This window comes from Rhincodon typus, chromosome 13 (assembly GCF_021869965.1).
Source record: "Rhincodon typus isolate 14 chromosome 13, sRhiTyp1.1, whole genome shotgun sequence".
Classification (NCBI taxonomy): Eukaryota; Metazoa; Chordata; class Chondrichthyes; order Orectolobiformes; family Rhincodontidae; genus Rhincodon; species Rhincodon typus.
The window spans coordinates 63,987,882-64,010,409 of NC_063344.1; the positions used below are offsets into that span (position 1 = coordinate 63,987,882).

The 22,528-nt window shown below is 39.3% G+C and overlaps 1 pseudogene; it reads right to left on the reverse strand.

Annotated features, from left to right (window-relative positions):
- Positions 1-10,131: 10,131 nt before the first annotated feature.
- LOC125484640 lies at positions 10,132-21,930 on the reverse strand (annotated as a pseudogene).
- Positions 21,931-22,528: the final 598 nt, after the last annotated feature.

The window sequence follows — 22,528 nt, forward strand, 5'->3', positions numbered from 1 at the left end:
CTAGGCTCGAAACGTCAGCCTTCCTGCTCCTCTGATGCTGCTTGGCCTGCTGTGTTCATCCAGCTCTACACCTTGTTATCTAAAGTGCAATGGAATTTGGCAAGTTTGGATGGTATTTATTTTGATGCTACGAGTCTGATGAGTAAGGCAGATGAGCTGTGGGTACAAATTACAACATAAGGGCATGATCTCAGTGCTGTCACTGAGACATGGTTGAGAGGGGGCAGGATTGACAGCTCAATACCCCGGGATACAGGGACTTCAGGTGACACAGAGAATGTGAAATTGTGAGACTAGCAAAGAGGAAAAAGGAAGCATACATAAAGTCTAGGCGACTAAAAACAGACGAACCTTTGGAAGAATACTGGGAAAGTAGGACCAATCTGAAATGAGGAATTAAGAGGGCTAAAAGGGGTCATGAAGTATCTTTAGCAAACAGGGTTAAGAAAAATCCCAAAGCCTTTTATTCGTACATAAGGAGCAAGAGGGTAACTAGAGAAAGGGTTGGCCCACTCAAGGACATAAGGAGCAAGAGGGTAACTATTGAAAGGGTTGGCCCACTCAAGGACAAAGGAGGGAAGTTATGCGAGGAGTCAGAGAAAATGAGTGAGATTCTTAATGAGTACTTTGCGTCGGTATTCACCGAGGAGAGGGACATGACGGATGTTGAGGTTAGGGATAGATTTTTGATTACTCTAGGTCAAGTTGGCATAAGGCGGGGGGAAGTGTTGGGTATTCTAAAAGGCATTAGGGTGGACAAGTCCCTAGGTCCGGATGGGATCTATCCCAGGTTACTGAGGGAAACAAGAGAGGAAATAGCTGGGGCCTTAACAGATATCTTTGCAGCATCCTTGAGCATGGGTGAGGTCCCGGAGGACTGGAGAATTGCTAATGTTGTCCCCTTGTGTAAGAAGGGTAGCAAGGATAATCCAGGTAATTATAGACCGGTGAGCCTGATGTCAGTGGTGGGGAAGCTGCTGGAGAAGATATTGAAGATACTTTACATTTGGAAGAAAATGGGCTTATTAGTGATAGGCAGCATGGTTTTGTGCAGGGAAGGTCATGTCTTACCAACTTGATAGAATTCTTTGAGGAAGTGACAAAGTTGAGAGATGAAGGAAGGGCTGTGGATGTCATATACATGGACTTAGTAAGGCGTTTGATAAGGTTCCCCATGGTAGGCTGATGGAGAAAGTGAAGTCACATGGGGTCCAGGATGTACTAGCTAGATGGATAGAGAACTGGCTGGGCAACAGGAGACAGAGAGTTGTAGTGGAAGGGAGTTTCTCAAAATGGAGAACTGTGACCATTGGTGTTCCACAGGGATCCGTGTTGGGAGCACTGTTGTTTGTGATATACATAAATGATCTGGAGGAAGGTATGGATGGTCTGATTAGCAAGTTTGCAGATGACACTAAGATTTGTGGAGTAGCAGATAGTGAAGGGGACTGTCGGAGAATGCAGCAGAATATAGATAGATTGGAGAGTTGGGCGGAGAAATGGCAGATGGAGTTCAATCCAGGCAAATGCGAGGTGATGCATTTTGGAAGATCCAATTCAAGAGCGAACTATATAGTAAATGGAAAAGCCCTGGGGAAAATTGATGCACAGAGAGATCTGGGTGTCCATTATACCCTGAAGGTGGCAACGCAGGTTGATAGAGTGGTCAAGAAGGCATACGGCATGCTTTCATTCATCGGATGGGGTATTGAGTACAAGAGTTGGCAGGTCATGTTACTGTTGTATATGACTTTGGTTCGACCACATTTGGAATACTGCGTACAGTTCTGGTCGCCACATTACCAAAAGGATGTGGATGCTTTGGAGAGGGTGCAGAGGAGGTTCACCAGGATGTTGCCTGGTATGGAGGGCGCTAGATATGAAGAGAGGTTGAGTAGATTAGGATTATTTACATTAGAAAGACGGAGGTTGAGGGGGGACCTGATTGAGGTCTACAAAATCATGAGAGGTATAGACAGGGTGGATAGCAAGAAGCTTTTTCCCAGAGTCGGGGACTCAGTTACTAGGGGTCATGATTTCAAAGTGAAAGGGGAAAAGTTTAAGGGAGATATGCGTGGAAAGTTCTTTACGCAAAGGGTGGTGGGTGCCTGGAACACATTGCCAGCGGAGGTGGTAGAGGCGGGCACAATAGTATCATTTAAGATGTATCTAGAAAGATACATGAATGGTCAGGGAGCAGAGGGATACAGATCCTTGGAAAATAGGCGACAGGTTTAGATAGAGGATCTGGATCGGCACAGCCTGTTCCTGTGCTGTAATTTTCTTTGTTCTTTGTTCTTTGAGATAAAAGTGGTGGAGGTGTCACAATTTTGATCAGGGAATCTATTACAGCAGTAAGGAGGCATGACATCCGAGAATGCTCCTTAAAAGAAGCGATGTAGGTAGAAATTAAAAGCCAAAAAGGAGCAATCATAATGCTGGGAGCTTACCCTAACAGTAACCCTGATCCCCTAACTATCTGAGAGAAATAGAGCAGATTTGTAGGCAAATTTCAGGGAAGTGTAAATGTAAAAGGGTACTGATAGCAGGGGAATTCAACTTACCCAACATTAACTGGGGTAGTCCTTGTGTGAAAGGTCTCTTGAGAGAACAATTCTTAAAATACATCCAGAAGTGCTTTAAAGCCAGTACATAAAAGGTATTACGAAACATGCCTTTAAGAAAGGTTTGTTCTGGCATGTTTCCTTTGAAAGAAAGTGTTTTAAACTTGGAGCTGAGCTGTCTGCTCTGAGCCCAGCTAGCTTTGGTTTTTTAAAAAAAGTTGCAACAACAGAAGCAGCATGAAGGGATCTTGAAGCTGGACATGGAAGTTGTTATTCCTCTCTGTTCCAGCTAAAAGCTGGGGTTCTCTTCCTGCAGCTGGAATTGCATATGAGACAATCTATTTTACTGAATTTGCTTTTGCCAGGGGTGTGTTTATAGGATGTTTCTATATTGGAAGAGTAGCCATTTAGTGGTTAAAAAAATCTATTATTCTGTTAAGTTTTCCTGTAGAGTTAAGTTATTCGAATTCCTTTTTATTTTGTTTGTATTTTAACTATAGAGTAAAAACAAAGTGTGTTTTGCTTCAAACCTGTTAGTTTGACCAATTGAATTGCATCTGGAACACAACACCTTACACTGGCTTTAAAAATAAGGAAAAGTTAAAGCCCTCGGCTATCTTCTTAATATATTTTGAGAGGTCTTGGTCTGGTCTATAACAAAGGCCCTAGAAAAGAGGGGGCAGTTCTAGACTTAATTTTAGTTAAGGAGAATTATCTGTGGGGGCGCATTGTGTAGACAACGATCATCACTGTTTACCATGCCACCAATTTTTGTATTCTCTCACACTTACTGACCAACCCTCCTACATCCAAGTTTAAATCATTTACATAAATGTCAGTTAAGGGCCCCAGCAAAATGTTTCCTGTGGGACTCCACTGGATACAGACTTTCAGTGGGAATCAAAGTTCTCATCTGGGGTAAAGGCTGATATTTAAAAAGATCAGATTTAATTGGGCCAGAGTGGACTGGGTACTGACTACTTTCAAGTCAATCTGTTTCAGAACGGTGGGATCCATTCAAGGAGGAAATACGGAGAGTATAGGGCCAACACGTTCCAATAAAGAAAAAGGATGGGACTGTCAATCTTGTGAACCTGGAATATTGAGGGATATATTGGACAAAGAGAAAGTGTAAGGTTTATTGCAGATACCAAGGGCTTAAAACAGAAGTTCTAGAGGAGGTTCTCAATGATCTGGCAGGCTTGAAAATAGATAAATCTCGAAGTCCAGATTAAATATATCTCAGGTTATTGAGTGAGGCAAAGAAGGAAACATAGAGTCACTTGCAAAATTTTTCAGTTTCTCTCAGGCCAGAGGACAGGTACTGCAGGACTGGAGGACAGCCAATGTGGTACCATTATTCAAGAAGGGAGCAAGGGATAAACCAGGAAACTACAGGCAAGTCAGTCTAAACTCAGTTGGCTGGTGGGGTGGAGGAACTGTTAGAAGCAATTCTGAGAGACAGAATTAATCTGCATTTGGAGAGACAGAGAGTAATCAAGAACAGTCAGCATGGTTTTGTTAGAGATCATGTCTGATCAACTTGATTGGATTTTGCAAAGGGGTGTGTAGATTACAGTAATGCTTTTGCTGTAGTATACTTGGACTTCAGCAAGACTTTTGACGAGGTCCTGCATAGGACACTGAGAGCAAAGGCAAGAACCCATGGGATCCAAGGAAATTTGGCCAATTAAATCCAGAACTGATTGATTGCCAGGAAGCAGAAGGTGTTGACTGAGGGGTGTTTTTCCCACTGAAAGTCTGTATCCAGTCCCACAGGAAACACATTGCTGGGGCCCTTAACTAACATTTATGTAAATGATTTACACTTAGATGTAGGAGGGTTGGTCAGTAAGTGTGAGAGAATACAAAAATTGGTGGCATGGTAAACAGTGAGGAGGATAGCCTTAGTTTATAGGAGGATATAGATGGGCTGCTCAGTGGCAAATGGAATTCAATCTGGATAAATGTGAGTTGATGCACTTGGGCAAGACAAGGCAAGGGAATGTATGCTGAACATTAGTTCCCTAGGAAGCACCAAGGGTCAGAAGGACCTTGGTGTGCATAATCACCGGTCCCTTAGCATATCAGATAATGTTGTTAAGAAAGCATACTTGCCTTTATTGGTCAAGCCATAGGGTTTAAGAATAGGGAGGTTGTGCTGGAATCGTATAAAATGTTGGTTAGGTAACAGCTAGAGTATTGTTTTGCAGCTCTGGAATCCACATTAGTGGAGGGGTGTGATTGCACTGGAGAGGGAGCAGAGGAGATTTACCAGGATGTTGCCTGGGCTGGAGAGTTTCATTCATGAAGTGAGATTGGACAGATGGGGGTTGTTTTTCTTAGAGCAGAGGAGAGTGAGAGGGGACATGATTAGGATGTATAAAATTTTGACAGTCATAGGTAAGGCGAGGAAAACATCTTCCCTTTGGCGGTGTGATCAATGTCCTGGGGAAGTAGATTTAAGGCAAAGGCAGGAGATGTGAGGAGATAAGTGGAGATGTGAGGAAAAACTGGGATTCTGAAACTTACTTTCTGTAAAAGGTGGTAGAGGCAAAATCCCTCATAACATTTAAATATTTTGATGTGCACTTGTGATGCCAAGACACACAAGTTATTGGCCAAGTGATGGAAAACATGCTTAGAATAGTTAGGTGGTTTCCGAGGATGACTTGGGCCAAAAGACCTTTGTTTCTGTGTTGCAGGTCTCCATGTCTATAAAGATACACTCATTTTTTTGGTTGAATTATCCACAGTAAAGGAAATCTATTCACATCAAGCAAGGCATCTTTCTTTAAAATTAAATTGTATCGAAATACTTTTAACTGTTGGCAAGTATTAAGAAAACAGCTCAAATGCATCAATAAAGTTATTTTATTTTTTAAATCCACAAAGTTCAAGAAGGAATGGAATAGATTTTAACCTCTGACTTTAATGGAACAGATAATTATGCAGGCTACAGAATCAAGGACTGTACGTACTCAGTTCACTGAGAGGCTAAACTCTACCCCAATGCTTCCTAAAATAATCCTCACAAATTAAAGGCACCTTCAAACATCACTTAAATGCCATTTAATCAATGATCAAGCACATTACGAAATTTCTTTGAAGCAACATCTATCTCCCTTTGTGTTATAGTTTCATTGATTTTACGTACTGCAAGCTTTAGATATTTTGTGTTTCCCTATGTTGTTGAAATCTTTGTACTTCTTCCACTTGTCAGTTGCTGTTTTGGATGGATTTCTAATTGCCCCTAAATAGGTCAAAGCGTTACTAACCATATCCTCTGAGGTTGCAGTCTTGCTCGCCAAGTCAGTGTGTTTGATTGCAGACGTTTCGTCACCCTGCTCGGTAACATCATCAGTGCGCCCCCGGTGTTGGTGTTCTGTCCCACTTGTTATTTCTATGCCTCGGTTTGCTGGGGTGGTTGGTATTACTTCCAGTTCTGTTTTTCAGTGGTTTGTATATCAGGTCCTGTTCAATGTATATACAAACCACTGAAAAACAGAAACGATGAAACGTTTGCAACCAAATGCAGCAGCTCGGCGAGGGAGTCTGCAACATCATCCTCAACACGAGCTACAAATCTTCTCAAAAACTTTAAACATATCCTTTAAAAACTCACATTCATGGTTTATTCTGATTTCACGGATAAATCTCAGAAGCTGATGACCTTTTTTTTTAGAAAGCATACATATATTTTATGTTGTAGAACTTTGAGTCTCAGAACTGTATCAGTTTGATTTGTTCTCCAGTTTTAGTTACCAATTACGCATCAGGCCACCTGCCTATGCATGGCTAGATGGATTTGAGTGCCATCTCTGGCTTTTAACAGCAGTCCATCATCTGCAAACAGAGGGGAATAAAAATGAGATACATAGGTGAGATTAATCTGTTATGATCCCAGGCATGATACTATGCTTCTTCAAGGAGAACAGAATTGGAAGTAATAACAGAAATTTGTGATCAAATACATGCCAAAAGACACAGTGTCAGTGACTAGAAACATTTCCTATTTGTCAAGTTAGTCAAGAAATTTAAAGCAATAGGTAGCAATCATTTTAGAACTATAAGCTTATTGTGTCATTGCAAAGTGATCTTGAAAATCATAATCAAAAGAAATAATAATACATTTGAAGCAGAAATTGGTGAAAGAGAGTTTGGATTTATATCGTGATAGGTTAAATATTTCCTCTCTTGTTCCTAAGAGAACGAGAACGAGCGAGCATGTATGTATCTAGAAGTTGACAATAGCAGTTACATATGCTTCATAGAAATAAGAAAATCATTTGACCATATTTATCACCAAAATAGACTGATATGCAAAATTGACAATAAAAGTATGAGATGAGATTTATCAGAAGCTATATTGGCAAATAGTAAGCTTTAGGCCGGAAGAGGGACAAATCAGACTTGTTTGAAGTGAAGAAATGAATATGACAAGGCAGTGTACTAATGGCAATGTTATTCAATCTGTGCACAAATATTCTTAAATTTAAATGCAATTCCAGGGGAGAAAAAAATTGATGAAATGTTCATAATAAATTTGCCGTACACCAATGACATAGCGCTACCTGTCGAATCAGAAAAAACCCACAAAATATTGTCAAGTAAAATCGCAAAGCATAGAATATGGATTGATATGAACACCATAAAGATAAAAATTACGGTAGTCTGAAAATATACATTAGAAGAAGTTAGAATGAAGATTGAAACAAATGGTGTCACGCCACTATTCTGTCCACCACAACACAAGTTTGTCTATTACGGGCAAATGATTGCAGCAGATGGAAGGTGTAAGGCTAAAGTCAGAAGGAGGATAGGGATTGCCATAAAAAAAACTCAAACTAACAGGAAAGAAAACTCATAACATGCTACATTCTATTCACTTTTTTTGTATGTCTCAGAGCCTGGACAATAACTAAATACTTGTGGGCAATAAGTTAAAGATTTGTGGAAAGATATTGAAGGCCTTTGATACTTGGATGTTAAGAATTAGGTTAAAAATTCCATATACAGATCAAGACAAATGAAGAATTGTTTGAAATTGGAACAACAGAAAAAAAAAATTCAAAACAGAGAAATGAAACATCCAGATAAGAAAATGTCAATATTTTGGCCATTTCGTCAGAGCTGAAAATCTCCAAAGATCTCTTCTAGACGGCAAGATGGAAGGGTAGGCTTTGGTATAGTTGGATGACAGATGTGACAGTGCAGATGCAGATGAGCTGTGGGATGTAAGAGGATGACAACACAAGCAAATATGACATTCCACGGCAACAGATTACCTGGCAGATGTAGCTACAAGCAGCAGATGCAGCCGTACTGTGTAAATTGCTGAAATATCCCTTTTTTCACTGAATTGACTGTAGAGCAGGTACAGTAACCCACTGTTCCTATTGTCATGGCAGGTTCCCCTCAGCAGCAATAGTTGGCATTACATACTGAAGTAAATGGCCAGCAGGTGAAGCAAAATGTATCCTGTATGGCATTAGATTGCCATTGCACTTAATGGGTAAACACTCAATTAACATTTTTTTAAAATCTCCTAGCGTATATTGTTTATCATGTAATATTTCATAAACATCCTTCACAAACATTGAGCTCAAAAATAACAGAATTTATGCTTGAATTAAAACACTTGAAGTGATTCATTTTTGTAGGAAGAACTCAGAAACAATATAAATAGTACTATTCTCAAGTGAGTGCTGGACCAAAAGGACCCGGGTGTATACATGTAGAAGTATTTTAAAGGAGGCAGAACAGGTTGAGATTGTGGGTAACGAAGAATGTGTTTTATCCCAAGTTTTATTGATAGGAGCATAGAATAAGGAGGTTACAATGCACTTATATAAGTCACCACTTCAGCCTCAGCTGGTATCTACCATGTTCAGTTCTAGGTGTTGTACTTTAGGAAGGTTTTAGAGAAAAACTGTAGAAAATATCTAAGACAATGGCTCCAGGGATGAGATACATCAATTATCAGGATAGGGTGGAGAAGTTAGGACTGTTGCACTTAGAAAAAAATAGCCGTGAGGAAATCTGATGGAGGACTTCAAAGTTCTGTAAAATCAATTGAGAAGGAGCAGTTGAGGAGAAAATGTTCTCACTCTTGAAAAGGTTGGAGAACGAGAGGCTGCAGATTTAAAGTAATTGGTCATAGAGTCATACAGCACAGAAACAGACGCTTTGGTCCAACTTGTCCATGCCGACCAAGTTTCCCAAACTAAATTAGTCCCATTTGCCTGAATGTGTCCCATATCCCTCTCAACTTTTCCTATTGATGTACCTATCCAAATGTCTCTTAAATGGTGTAACTGTACCAGCATCTCTTACTTCCTCTGGCAGTTCATTTCACATAAGAACCAGCTTGTGTGTGAAAAAATGTTGCCCCCTCAGGTCCCTTTTAAATCTTTCTTCTGTCACCTTAAAAATATGTCCCCTAGTTTTGAACCTCCCAACCCTAAGGAAAAAATTTAATTAAATTAACATTAAGGATTCATACTGAACAAAATAAACATTACTGCAACAGGGCCCAAGCAATACACTTTGAAATCAAACTCCTGAAGCTATAATTCAAACCACACATTCCACAATAGAATTTTAACATCACTGGTGCAATTTTCTCCATTTTTCCCTTGAAGTGTTGGGATGAGTGTTTTAGGTGGCGATTAATACACTATCCCCACTGACAAGATAACTCCCCATATTCTGTGCCAGTCAGCTCATGAAGAGCTGATAAGCATGCATGAGCAGGAATTCTCCCCTAACACATGTCTCAACATTGGCATCCCATGTTGCCAGATGCTGCTGGCCAGAGGTTGGGAATGGGAGGGATTGTTGGGCAATCATTGTCAGGGTGTTTGGAAACAAGGGCAAGGGAATGGATTTCAAATGTCACTAGCCTCACCTGCATTGCCCTCAGAGTGAGGTAATTGGAGGTTTTCCACTAACCCTGCAGGTAGGTTGTCATGCTTCTCCAATCAGGTAAATAGCCACCTATCTCCTCTACCACAAAGGGAGGTGATTAGCAAGGTGTACCTCTTAAGTGGCCAGATTTTTTCCCATTCTCGCCATCTCCAAGGAAGGAGAAAATTCTGGCCCAGATTGTTGAGATTTTTAATGCTCCTTATGGACCAAATGGCCATCTTTGTGCTGCCTTATGGAGAATTCACAATGGAACTCAATTGGCGCAAACTTTATTGAGTCAAATGATAAGGTGATGGTGGGATCTCCTGCTTGTTTTCCAAACTGTAACACCATTTTGGACCATCTGCACACTTGGTGACTTCAAATCCCTAAAACCTCAGGATATACATGAGTTTGAACTCAAAGGAGATTGAACTAAAAAGTTTTGTAGGTAGTTGGACAATGCATCTGAAAAAGATATTTAAGTAACGAGTCAATACAGTGTGTAGCTGGAGAAACACAGCAGGTCAGGCAGCATCAGAGGACCACAAGCATTTACTTTTCTCTTCCTGCCAGAATTCATGTACTGTCAGAATCCAGACATGAGCTCCATAAGTGCCCAAGAAGAGGGTCTCTATATCCTTCTTTTTTCCAGGGATTATAGTAGCTCCCCCAGTTTGAATAGGGGATCGAATAGAATCGCCTTGTGACCCATAGAGATTCCACTGCATTCCTTTCCAGTGAAGGCATTTGGGTTATCGGACTGACACCATTGCTTCAGAATGCGAGTTATCAGTCTTGGGCCTTGCTGGCTTCAAACATGTCCAATATAAATCGGCAACAAAATCTTTCATGCAGTACAACATAAAATTATGGTGGATATCAAAATCCTAAACCTGCATTATTGAAGAAACTTCCATATTCTAAGCAGGTAAAATGAGCAAATGGCAATGGCTTCAGTGATATGTCAGTATCCAGGTAGATCCCACTGTGTTTCTAGAGCAGTGCTAACCTGCAGCCATCAGCAAGTTCCCATTTGAATTTATCTCTGGTACAACGGACAAAATGAACTTTATGAACTACATTTCATCAAGTTCATTTTCAGCAGATTTAAACCCATTCCTTCTCTAGTGTTTGTGACTCCCCTTGAAGCTAAAGACAATTTCTCTATTTCACACCCCTTAGTCTTGATCAAATAGGCATATGTTGGGGAAAAAAAATCAAAGAAGCAAATAAATTATAACTACATGAAAAGTCAATTCAAAGCTAACAGTTTCATTTCAGCCTGGGAAAATAAAAATCTGCTGAGCTAATCCATTAATGATGCTTAGCGCTCAGCCGAACATTCATAACAGGGCCAAATCAAGAAACAAGTGTTTGGTCAGAGATAGTAGGAACTGCAGATGCTGGAGAATCCGAGACAACAAGGTGCAGGGCTGGATGAAGACAGCAGGCCAAGCAGCATCATAGGAGCAGAGAGGCTGACGTTTCGGGCCTAGACCCTTCATTTGTTTTTGCTGATACAGTTATCAGATTAGCAACTGAAATGGTGTACTAAATGTGTGGGATAGAAGAGAGATGACAAGGACAAGACAGATTGACGGAATAGATCTCAGAAGCATAAAAGTTGTATAAAAAATAAATGTGCAAGGTATTGTGAATACAAAAGTAAAAAAAAATCCACGATTGGATGAGGTCAGGAGAACTGTTGGCTCTTTGAAGCTGAGAAAAATGGCACCGAAGAAAATAAGGAATGACAGATCTGTTTGACAATGGTAGCATTTACAGTAGAGGCTGCAACAGTTTTGAATGGTGGGTGATACTAAATCAGGGATAGACACCCATCAAAATTAGCAGTTCCAAAATATCAATAATGAATAACATAATGACATTACAGAGAGACAAGTCCCAGGATCAGACAGTTCCTTTCCAGCATTTAAAGGAAGTTATAAAAGATGTGTCATGTCAAATGAACCTGTTTGATGTTTTTAGAGCAGTAACTGGCATATGGACAGGAGATTATCTATGGAGGATATTTCTAAGGACTATAAAAAAGGAGTTTGATAAGGTCCCTCATGGTTGTCTGAACTTTGAGAGAAATCATTTTTCACGTTTGTCAAGACTTAGACTTGGATGTTTTCTAAACTTTAAAGTCAGACCTTTTAAGAATTAAAATTGGAAAAATGTTGAAACACAAAATTACTTGCTCTTTTCTGCAAACATCAATTGATGCTGGATATATTGAAAATGTTAAACCTGATATGTATAGTCTTTTTTTAAGCAATGGTATTGGTGGAACAAAGACATATAGATACAATTAGTTATAGAATCCCCACAGTGCAGAAGCAGGCCATTTGGCCCATCATGTCTGCACCAACCTTCCGAAGAGCATCCACCCAGACCCACCCCTCTGACTCTATCCCCATACCCCTGTATTGCCCCATGGCTAATTCACCTAATCTGCACATCCCTGAACACCATGGACAATCCACCTAACCTGCACATCCCTGAACACTATGGACAATCCACCTTTGGATGGTGCGAGGAAACTGGAGCACCTGGAGGAAGCCCACGCAGATATGGGGAAAACATGCAAACTCCACACAGGCAGTTGCCCGAGAGTGGAATCAAACCCAAGTTCCTGGTGCTGTGAGGCAGCAGTGCTAACCACTGTGCTGCCCTAGATGTATTGTAGATCAGCCACAGTATCACTGAATGGCAAACAAGTTTATGGAGCCAAATAGCAAACTTCTGTTCTTAGGTTCATATTTATCTTAAGTAGTATTTGCTATTTTTTTACGAACAATGTTGCAGATATTTATTTTGATTAATAAACTGTATTCAACAGCATTAGTTTTCTTAATTGATTACCTTTTGATACCAGACATTCAGGGGAGTGTCTTCAAACAGTCCAAGGGTGGAACATCAACATTACTAATTGAGGAAAGCAAAGGGATGCCAGCATAGTCAGGTTCCAGATACAGTGTTAAATTGCCACTGAATCCCTTCATGAAGTAATGGACATGGTTTTCTGGGTTTAACTGGGCAGCAGACCCCATTGACTACCCTGTCAATGGTGTTGGCTCAACCTTGTCAGATGTATTCACAAACATAATCCCAGATTCTATGATTAGATTTGATACATTCACGTAATTGTTTTATCTGGGATGGAGATGGTCTAAAAATGTTTCTAATATACTATAGTTATCCAGGTTGCTGAATCTGTACAACATTCCACAAACTGCAATTGTGCCTATAAACAGACGCCTTTATATGTGGAAAGCATGATGCAGAGCTTGAATATTTCTTAAAAGGTTCCTGTGAAACATATAGATGAAGAATTTGATTAGCAATGAAGCACTTTAACGTTAATTCTTAGACAGGAATGAATCAACATTTTCATAAATTACATTAACTGCATTGACTTGGCAGTAATTTATGGAGGAATCAATCATTCTCTTCAGCAAATTAAGTGAGTGAGGCAGAGAAAGGATTTTAAAAAATAACAGACCTGTGCATTTAACATCTGTTTTATAAATCCTTGCAGGAAACTATTAGTCATACTTGGTTATGGGTTACCAGCCATTGGAACTTGTGGTTGCAGTTTAGTGAGGCTGACTCTAAGGTCATGTCTAACTCTTAATAGTACAGGATAGACGACTAATGAGTCTCAACAAGACTAGACACTTATCTTATATAAGAAGACAGCGTTTATGTGAACCGTTATCAAATGCTTTCTGGAAGTCCATATAATGTCATTTATCTGTTTAATACAATTAAATTAGTTACTTCTGTTATGGGAGGATGCACTGGAATTCATGCCCCACTACTCATGAAGCACACCAAAATGTGAGTGGCTTACTTAATCACCAAAAATGGTCAACTTATTTCTCTTTATTACTGTTGGCAAGGACAAAAGACTTTCATCAGAGCTTTCACTAAATCAAAAGTAAACATTTATTAAAGGCAAACTTATTCTTCAAACGAGTGGCAAACTGGTTACCAACTAAGCACTCATATGCATACACAGACAGGACACTGCACAGTTATTGTGGGTGAGAAAATTAAGCAATAAAAGAAAAAATAACAACCCCTTGTAGGTCAAGGGATGAATTCAGACAGTAAAACTGGGTTAGCCTCCCATGGTTCCTTTGAATTCTCATTGACAAAACTAATTACTGACAGTTGTAGAATAATTTAAAATCTTCAGCCTAGCTGTCATATTCAGCTGAGAAACAGTTAGAAAGTCTGATGTTTGAAAGTTTAACAGGTCTGTTCAATAGAGAGAAATAGAAAGAACACTGCTTCCAATAAGGGAGGAGAGAGCATGAGAGAGCGCAAGAGACCACACTGTTTGTCCTTGCGAGTCTCTCTAGCAACTGTCCATAGCTTTTCGGTTTCTACTGAAATAAACATGCATTATCTCAATCCAGAAGGTTTTGCAGGATAACAGCAGCTTAGATCCATCAATGTTTCCTAAGTCTGTTTGTTCACCATTAAAGCAAAACTCCAGTCTTATCTGGGTGGAAAGAAAGTCTATTATGGGCCATGAAAGAGGCAGGCTGCAAAGTTTGTGCGGTAGACGGGTGCTGCGGGGGGAGGGGGGGAATCTTGTGGAGGAAAGTGTGGGGCTGCCAATGAATAAAAATTGTTTTATTATAATCAAAGGGGTGATTAATGTCTAGGAAAACCTGAAATCACTGAGGTAGTGAATTCCTTGCAAATGAATGTAGAAGTTATGACTAAGGCCTGTATTGATTCAGGAGCTGCTTCTTTAAAAAAATATTCATAGGATGTGAGTATCACTGGCAAGGCCACTATTTATCGCCCTGGAGAAGCTGGTGGTGAATTGAACAGTTGCATTCCTCGGGATGCTTTATGAAGGGAATTCCAGGATTTTGACTCAGCAACAATGGTGATGTAGTCCTAAGCAACAATAGTATGCAGCTTGGAGAGGAGTTTGCAGACGGTAGCATTCACATGCATCTGCTGTTCTCTCCTTCCTTGCGGACAAGATCAGGGGTTTGAAAGGTGTTGTCGGAAGTGCCTAGCTGAGTTATTGCAATCTATCTTTTAGATGGTACACACTGCAACCACTGTACATCAGTGGTGAATAGAGTGAATGTGCAAGCTGATGGATGGGGTGGGCTAAAACTTCATGGATGCTTTTCTAATCGACACTGTCAATTATTAAATCTAAACTCAAGATTGAGATCGAGGATGCAGTAAAAATAAAGGTAGTAAATTGCCTGGATAAAATCTTCCAACTTCAGGTACATCTGATGGAAATGTAGTGACTGTGACCTCCACAGCGGAAAGTGTATTAAAAGTAAATGGCTTTTTGTGTGGAGATGTGTCAGTAATTTTGAAAGAACAGCTTTTGTTGTTAACTGAAGCTTGTTATCCTGCATCACCTGGTATCGAGGTAATCAATGCTTTGTGTGCTGTGGCTTGATATGTAATGGAGTGTTGTTAATTATTGAGAATATTGATGAATTCTTCTAATTCTGCTTCTTTGACAGTCCAAACATGCCACTTGTCAATGCAAATCTAGGAGGCATCATTACTACATGACCACATTCTCTAATAAATGAATTAGTTAAAATTGAAAAGGTGTTAGAAACATGTCTGGTACAAGTTAAGAAAAATAGTGTTAAAAAAAATTTTACTTCAAAACAAATGCTTTGCAAATTAAGGTAAACACAGTCTTTTCACAATGCAGACCCCAGCAAGCCACAGCTGATTGTTTCAAAACTTATTGAACAGTATCTCTGTCTCGAATCACTAAGGGGAAGTGTTGAGAATGAACCTTGCACAGTGCTACACAATGGATATCCCAATGGTACAAAAGGTGATTCTTGTCTCAATAGATAAACGGTAAGACACATTCAAATTACTAATTGCAATATTTAAAAAGCTAATTGCCTCTGCTAAAAGATGACACGAACTCAGCCCAAACACTGGACTAATCAACTCGCAATGTTAGAAAGAAGAGATCTGGGGCACACTCTTATAAGTTGAAAATAAAGAGAATTGGCTGTATAGCTGTCTTACATTGTAGAATTCTAAAAAGAAAGCTCTGAGCAAAACATCCTCAATATGAAGTTTTGACCAAGGGGATGACAAATAAAAAGAGATACAGAGAACCAAATATTGTTTGGTTCAAAAAAAGTTAGGTGGAAAGTGCCAAAACCACAGGGCTAGTGAATAATACTGAATGTCATTTCTCTCTCCAAATTTTCATGTTCTGAAAAATCTACATATACAAGAAAATACTCAACATCCTCTACTCTAATCATTGCCTGGAAACTCCTTCTGGATGTAGTTTTCTGGTTTATTGGCCTAAGTCGTCAGTAAGGAAGAAACCCCACTAACTGGAAGACTGTTCCCCCTATCTTTGAGTGAAAGTTCTGGGAACCTGATGAATTTTCCAAATATTAGTATTTCTGACTAGCTTATAAACTCTGAAAAGGTGAACTGTGACCACTTCCCAATGGCTCTGAACAAGCTTAATTTCATTCTGAACTGAAAGATCTTCTATCAGTCTGTAGATGTCAGTAATTTGATTTTATCAGAAAGAGGCCCCTACTTGCTCATGAGAAGTCATCAAATATTATCTTTTCTTTTCAGACCCTTGGCTATAACAAAATTTTTCTTATTGCCCTTTTATTAAAAGAAATGTTATCCTCTGCAAAGACTGTTGTCATTTTATGTTGTGTGAATGTGTCCGTTTGGATTTATGGTTGTATAGTTCTAATTCTGCTCTGTAGCTTAGCTCTCAACCAGTTGCCACTTATTTTAAAAGCAAGATGTTGTCATAAGAAAAGTACTTTTTGAGTTATAAAGTCATAGAGTTTTATAGCACACAAATAGACCCTTTGGTCCAGCGTGTCCATGCTGACCAGTTATCCTACATTAATCTAGTCCCATTTGCCAGCATTTGGCCCATACCCCTCTAAACACTTCCTGTTAATATGCTCATCACAATGTCTTTTAAATATTATCATTGTACCAGCCTCCACCATTTCCTGTAGCAGCCCATTCCATACATGCACCACCCTCTGCATGAAAAAGTTGTCCTTCATGTCTCTTTGAAATCTTTCCCCTTTCACCTTATACCTATGCCCTCTAGTTTTCGACTTCCCTACCCTGGACAAAAGACCTTGGCTATTCATCATATCTATTGACCCTCGTGATTTTATAACCCTCTACAAGGTCACCCCTCAGCCTCCGACACTCCGGGGAAAATAGCCCAAGCATATTCAGCCTCTCTCTAGCTCAAATCCTCCAATCTCAGCAACATCCTTGTAAATCTTTTCTGAACCCTTTCAAGTTTAACAACATGTTTTCTATAGCAAGGAAACTGGAATTGAATGCAGTATTCCGAAAGTGGCCTAACCAATGCCCTAACCAATGAGTTCATTGAAGCAGCCTGATGAAAGTCTCTTTTATTCTGATTAGTAGCACCAGACGGAATCAGTTGCCATTTTGGTGACAGAATGATCACATTTATATGAACAGTGTAACTAGTGGAGTAGGGGTCTTGATTATCAGCACATCCCTTCTGATACAGTCATGACACCATGATGGACAAGTCTGGTGATTGTGACAGAGGAGTCACTGAAAACCAAAATATACCCCCTTCCCCTACAAAAATTGAAAAGTAGCCCTTGAGAAAATCAAGAAAAGACTTTAGGGAAAAAAGTAATTTGAACCATATGACAAACATTGCCAGCATATACATCAAATTCATGGATGAGGTACTGATCAAGTGGCTGTTTGTCCTGGGGAGGTGTCAGATTTTTCAGTGTTGTTGGACTACACTCATTTGGTAAATGGAGAGAATTTCATTATGAGATTGCATTCAAAGAACCAGACGACCAGGATCAGTGAGTGGTGAAAATAGCCTCTTTATTGTACATTCACAGCAGCACCATGCAAAGGTGAAATAGAATCCTGAATAGTTATTAATAGATACGAGTTATGAAGTTAGTATTAAAAATTGTTAATGGACATGAATTCGGATATATCACCATCACATTCCTGGCATGCACCTTGTCAACGGTAAACAAACTTTGAGGAGTCGGGAGGATAATGGGATTTACAATACAGGTGAATCACAATTTCAATGAATGGCAAACGGTGTCAACAAGCTGAACAACTCATTTCTGTTCCCATGTGCCTGTGTGAAAGTGATTCAAATTCAGAAACAAAAGAAACTGAAATGAATGCTATGAACGTTTAGTGCTAAAATATATACGGATGCACTGCTTTATATATCTCACATCCAAAACTACACATGCCATTGTCAAACAAAATTGTATGCGCGCGTTGCGTGCACACCCAGGAGGCATTTGGTAAATGTCCTTACAAAAGATTATCAGCAATAATTGAGAACATGTGAATTGAATGCAATCTTTTGAATTGGATTAAAATTGGCTAGGAGGTAGAAGATGGAATGTTAGGATAAGTGGTAGATCTTTACATTAGCGAGATGTAATTCCTTTCATTCATTCATGGGATATCATAATTGCTGGCTGGGCCAGCATTTATTTCCCATCCTTAATTACCATTAATAAGGTGGTAGTGAGTTCCTTTTCGAACCGTGGTAATCCATTCTGTGTAGGTACACCCACAGTGCTGTTAGGGAGGCAGTTCCAAGACTTTGACCAATTAACATGGAAGGAACAGCAATATATTTCCAAGTCAGTGGTGCTCCATGTCTCTGTTGCGCTTGCCCTTCTACATGTAAATGGTTGTGGTTTTGGAAAATACTGTTAAAGGAGCTTTGGTGAATATTCGCAGTGCATCTTGTGGATGCGGTGCTGCTACTGAGCGTTCGTGGCAGAAGGAGTGAATGTTTGAGTTAGGAGTGTTAATTAAGTGAGCTTCTTTGTCTAGGTTAGAATCAAGCTTCTTGAGTGTTGTGGGAGCTATATGCATCCAGACAGGTGTGGAGTATTCCATCACACTCCTGATTTGTAGGTGTTGGATAGGCTTTGGGGAACTATGAGGTGAAATACTCCCTGCAGTATTCCTAGCCTCTATCCTGCTCTTATAGCTCTTACAGTATGTAGATAGGTGGTCCAGTTCAGTTTCTAATCAATAGTAACCCCCAGGACGTTAATTGTAGTGGATTCAACAACACTAATGCCATTGAATGTCAAAGGGCAATGTTTAAATTCTCACTTGTTGGAGTTTGTCTTTACCTGGTAATTTGTGTTACATAAAAGTTACTTGTCAGCCCAAAACTGGATATTGTCCAGGTTTTGCTGCATTAGAATGGGTTGAGGTTTCAAATTCTGAGTATAGATTGCAATGAATTGGCTTGTATTCCATTTGCTATAAGAGTTTGCGGTGTAACCCATTCAATGTGTTTAAAATGTGTTTAAATGAATTTTACAGAATGGACACAGAATTAGTTGACCTTATAGGGAGTCAAGGAGAGGAGATATAGTCTTAAGATTAGTGCTAGGCCATTTCAGGAGGAAATTAGGGAATTCTTTTACACACAAAAGATCATGGAAATCTGGAAAATGCTTCCGCAAAGTCTAATGATGTTTCTCAGGACTAAGATTGATAGACTTCTGTTCAGTAAGGGTGTCAGTCAATATGGAGCTTAGACAGCCAAATGAAATTGAAGGTCACATCAGTAATGGTCTAGTTGAATTGCAGAGAAAGATTGAGACACTGAATGCTTTATATCTGTTTCAGTATTTCTTGTGGTGTAGTGCATGGGTGAGAATAATTAATACGAGAGTTGGAAATCAAAAATAGGAATATAGGTGGGAGGAACTTGTGATACTTTGCACTCATATTTGATTCCTTAGGACCTTCTGTCAGTGATGATAGTCATTAATAAGGCAATATTTACAAATTATTGGTGCAACAGCAATAGAGCTATGGACCAACATACACCTGAGTTTCAGGAAGTTGAATGAAAAAGTAGAATGCAGAAATGTAGGCCAAGGAGAAGTCATACAATGAGATGTGTAATGACACTTTGTAGCTGGAAATAAATTCACAGAATGAGGCCTCTGCATTTGAAGGTGACGTATTTGATGGATAGAAAGAAACGGATATGAAGATATGGTGGGTACCCAAAAGACCAGGGTGATAAAAGTATTGTTGGAAAGAATGCAGTCGCAAAACAACGGATGGAATGTGTGTGAATTGTATGATGATACATTTAAGAAGTCTTCAAGATATAGAGGCAAATGTTGTACAAAAGAATAACAACACAGGTAAGGAATACTTCAAAATGAACGAGTGCAGCAAAAGGTACAGGCTTTGTTTATGATGTTGACCTATCTCAGGCATAAAGATAAATAGTCCTGAGCATCCTAAGAATTACTATTAATCAATTTAAGCTCATCAGTTGGACTTGCAGCATACGTGTGTAATGGAAGCTTTGTTCAACAATGCTCAAAATACTCAAAAAAAGGGAATTATTCACAGATTATCCCAAATATTGTGTTGTGGGTGAAAACACTTTGCACACAAGTTGTTGACATTGGGGTCATTTCCTCCATCAATTATGGCTGCCTAGGTTTGTTTCTCATGGAGATGGTGGTATAGATTTCAAAATTTGTGTTTAAGAATCCTCTAACTGCAATGATGAGGTCTTTCAGTGGGTTTACAATTCATATTTTGATGAAAGGTGTTCAGAGGGAAAAAAAGAAAGGGGAAAGACTGTTGCTTCTGGCAGGTTATCCCCCTTAGTATCGGTGTTCAAATCCAATAGCATTATTACCCTCACAAACTGGGTCATATCACCTCATTCTGGAAGTGTAATGGATTCAAAGACTCCAATTGAGCAGTTTGTGTTCCTTGCAAATACAACAGTTTTCCCTTTTATAGCCAGTCTCCTTGATTTTGCAAACTGTTCTTTCCAAAAAGCCCGAGATCAAGGGAAATGTCCAATCAGTGACACACTAATTTTGCAGTTAACACATCTTCATAACAGTGTATAAACATTGTCAGGTCACTCATGAACACATGATCACTTCATATCTCAGCCAAGGCACTTTGAGACACCCGATCTCTCTTCTAGAGCACTGTCTGCATTTCTGTAAAATCACTGATGGGCCACTTCCTCTAGAAGATATTCATTCTAACTACCTTGCTTTAATCTTTATGGTGCTTATACTCAACTTATTTTTTATACTTCTAGATGTCACGTGATCTATGATGTTTTGCAGAGTGTCTTCTGATTCTGCAAGGAATGCTGTGTCAAAAGGGTACTGCACATTTGTTGCGTATTTGCTTAGCATATTTATCACTGGAAATACATTTAATTCCGAATATACATTGAATAATCGCGATGGCCATACACACCCTATTGTAGCCTCTCTTTGCATGAAACATGTCTGCTAATTGCAACTTTAGCCTGATGCTCATACTTTGGTCCCAGCATAGGCTATGGTTTAATCTCACATCTTCACTGTCAATGTCTCATTCCAGCAGAATAATATCATCATTTGGTAATAAAGATGACTGAGCACTTTTTCATAGACTATGATGCATATGTATATGCTCTTGTCAATGAGATACTTGTCAAAAATTGCTCTTAGGTTAAATATTTCCTCTCTTTTTCCTAAGTCAAGTCTAAAGCGAGACACAAAACCAGTAATTGCTGGAAAAGCTGAGCAGGTTTGGCAGCATCTGTGGAGGGAAATCTGAGTTAATGTTTCAGGTTGAGTGACCCTTCCTCAGAACTCAGAGGAAGGGTCACTCTACCAAAACATGAACTCTGGTTTCTCTCCACAAATGCTGCCAGACCTGCTCAGCCTTTCCAGTAATTTTTGGTTTAGTTCTGATTTACAGCATCCACAGTTCATTCGGCTTTTATTTAGTATCTAAATCTAGACTGTGTTTTGATCATCTCTACTTCAACTGTATTATTATGTCTTTCTATGATTTTCTGCATCATTTTAATACAATGACACCTGAAGCTTCTAGTTCTAAAATGACTGTACTCCATTACTTAAGGTTTCTTAGGTAACTTCATGATTAATGACTGGGTCAATTCACTTGGAATATATAATGGTATATATTTAATCATATATTTCTGTTTTCACTTCTAAATCTGTTTCCCAAAGACATTTTAAGATGCCCTGTTGTTACTTTATCCATGTCTGGATCTTTCATCATGTTACTCATCACTTTCAAAACTTTCTTTACCTCTGATATCAGTACTTTGTGCTCATTGTTTGCATCTATATCTTGAGGACTTCTTTAGTTTGTACCATCATATAATTCACACATTCTCTCCATCACTTTTTGTTTCTGCTTCCATTTCAAAAAGTGGTTTACTATCATTGCCTTTTATACACCTACCACCTGTTGTTATCCCTTTCTTTTTATCTATCACCGATGTTACTTTTTGATGCAGAACCTTCATTTTTCCAGCTATAAGGCCATAGGTGTGGGAGCAGATGAAAACCATTTGGCCCATCACGTCTGTTCTCCCGTTCAATGAGATCATGGCTGATCTCTGTAGTGGTCGGCTTAAACAAATGTCGTTTTCAAACCAGACCATTAAGATTTAATTGTTAAAGGTTATTTGGACATGACAGTGAGCAATTGAAGTAAAGTGGAAAAGTACTGGAAAAAAAAGGCCCAATGCAAAACCAGCCTGCTTTGACTGAAAAGTAAGCATGTGGCCCAAACATCTCAGTGGGAACTGTCTTGAAGAGTTATTACAAGGGGTGACCTGGACATGTTGTTTCAGCATAATGGAATTCTGGAAAAGTACTGAAAGTACCACGGAATGATGATACAGCATGTAATCTTAGATTCAGAATAGTATTAACAGTGGGGACTTTGCCCGATTCAGGGACTTCACCTTGGCACAGGGATTGCAAATGGTGCCAGGAACCTAGAGTTCTCCAGACCAGCTGTTATAAAACTGGATGCCTGATGGGCAGGAGGCAGTGAGACTCATTGTTGAATATGTCAAAAATAGTTTCAACACTTATTAGTTTTCATTTGTTTCTAACGTATCTAAAGTAGATTACTACTTAATATATATTTACTGCTATATACACACGCAC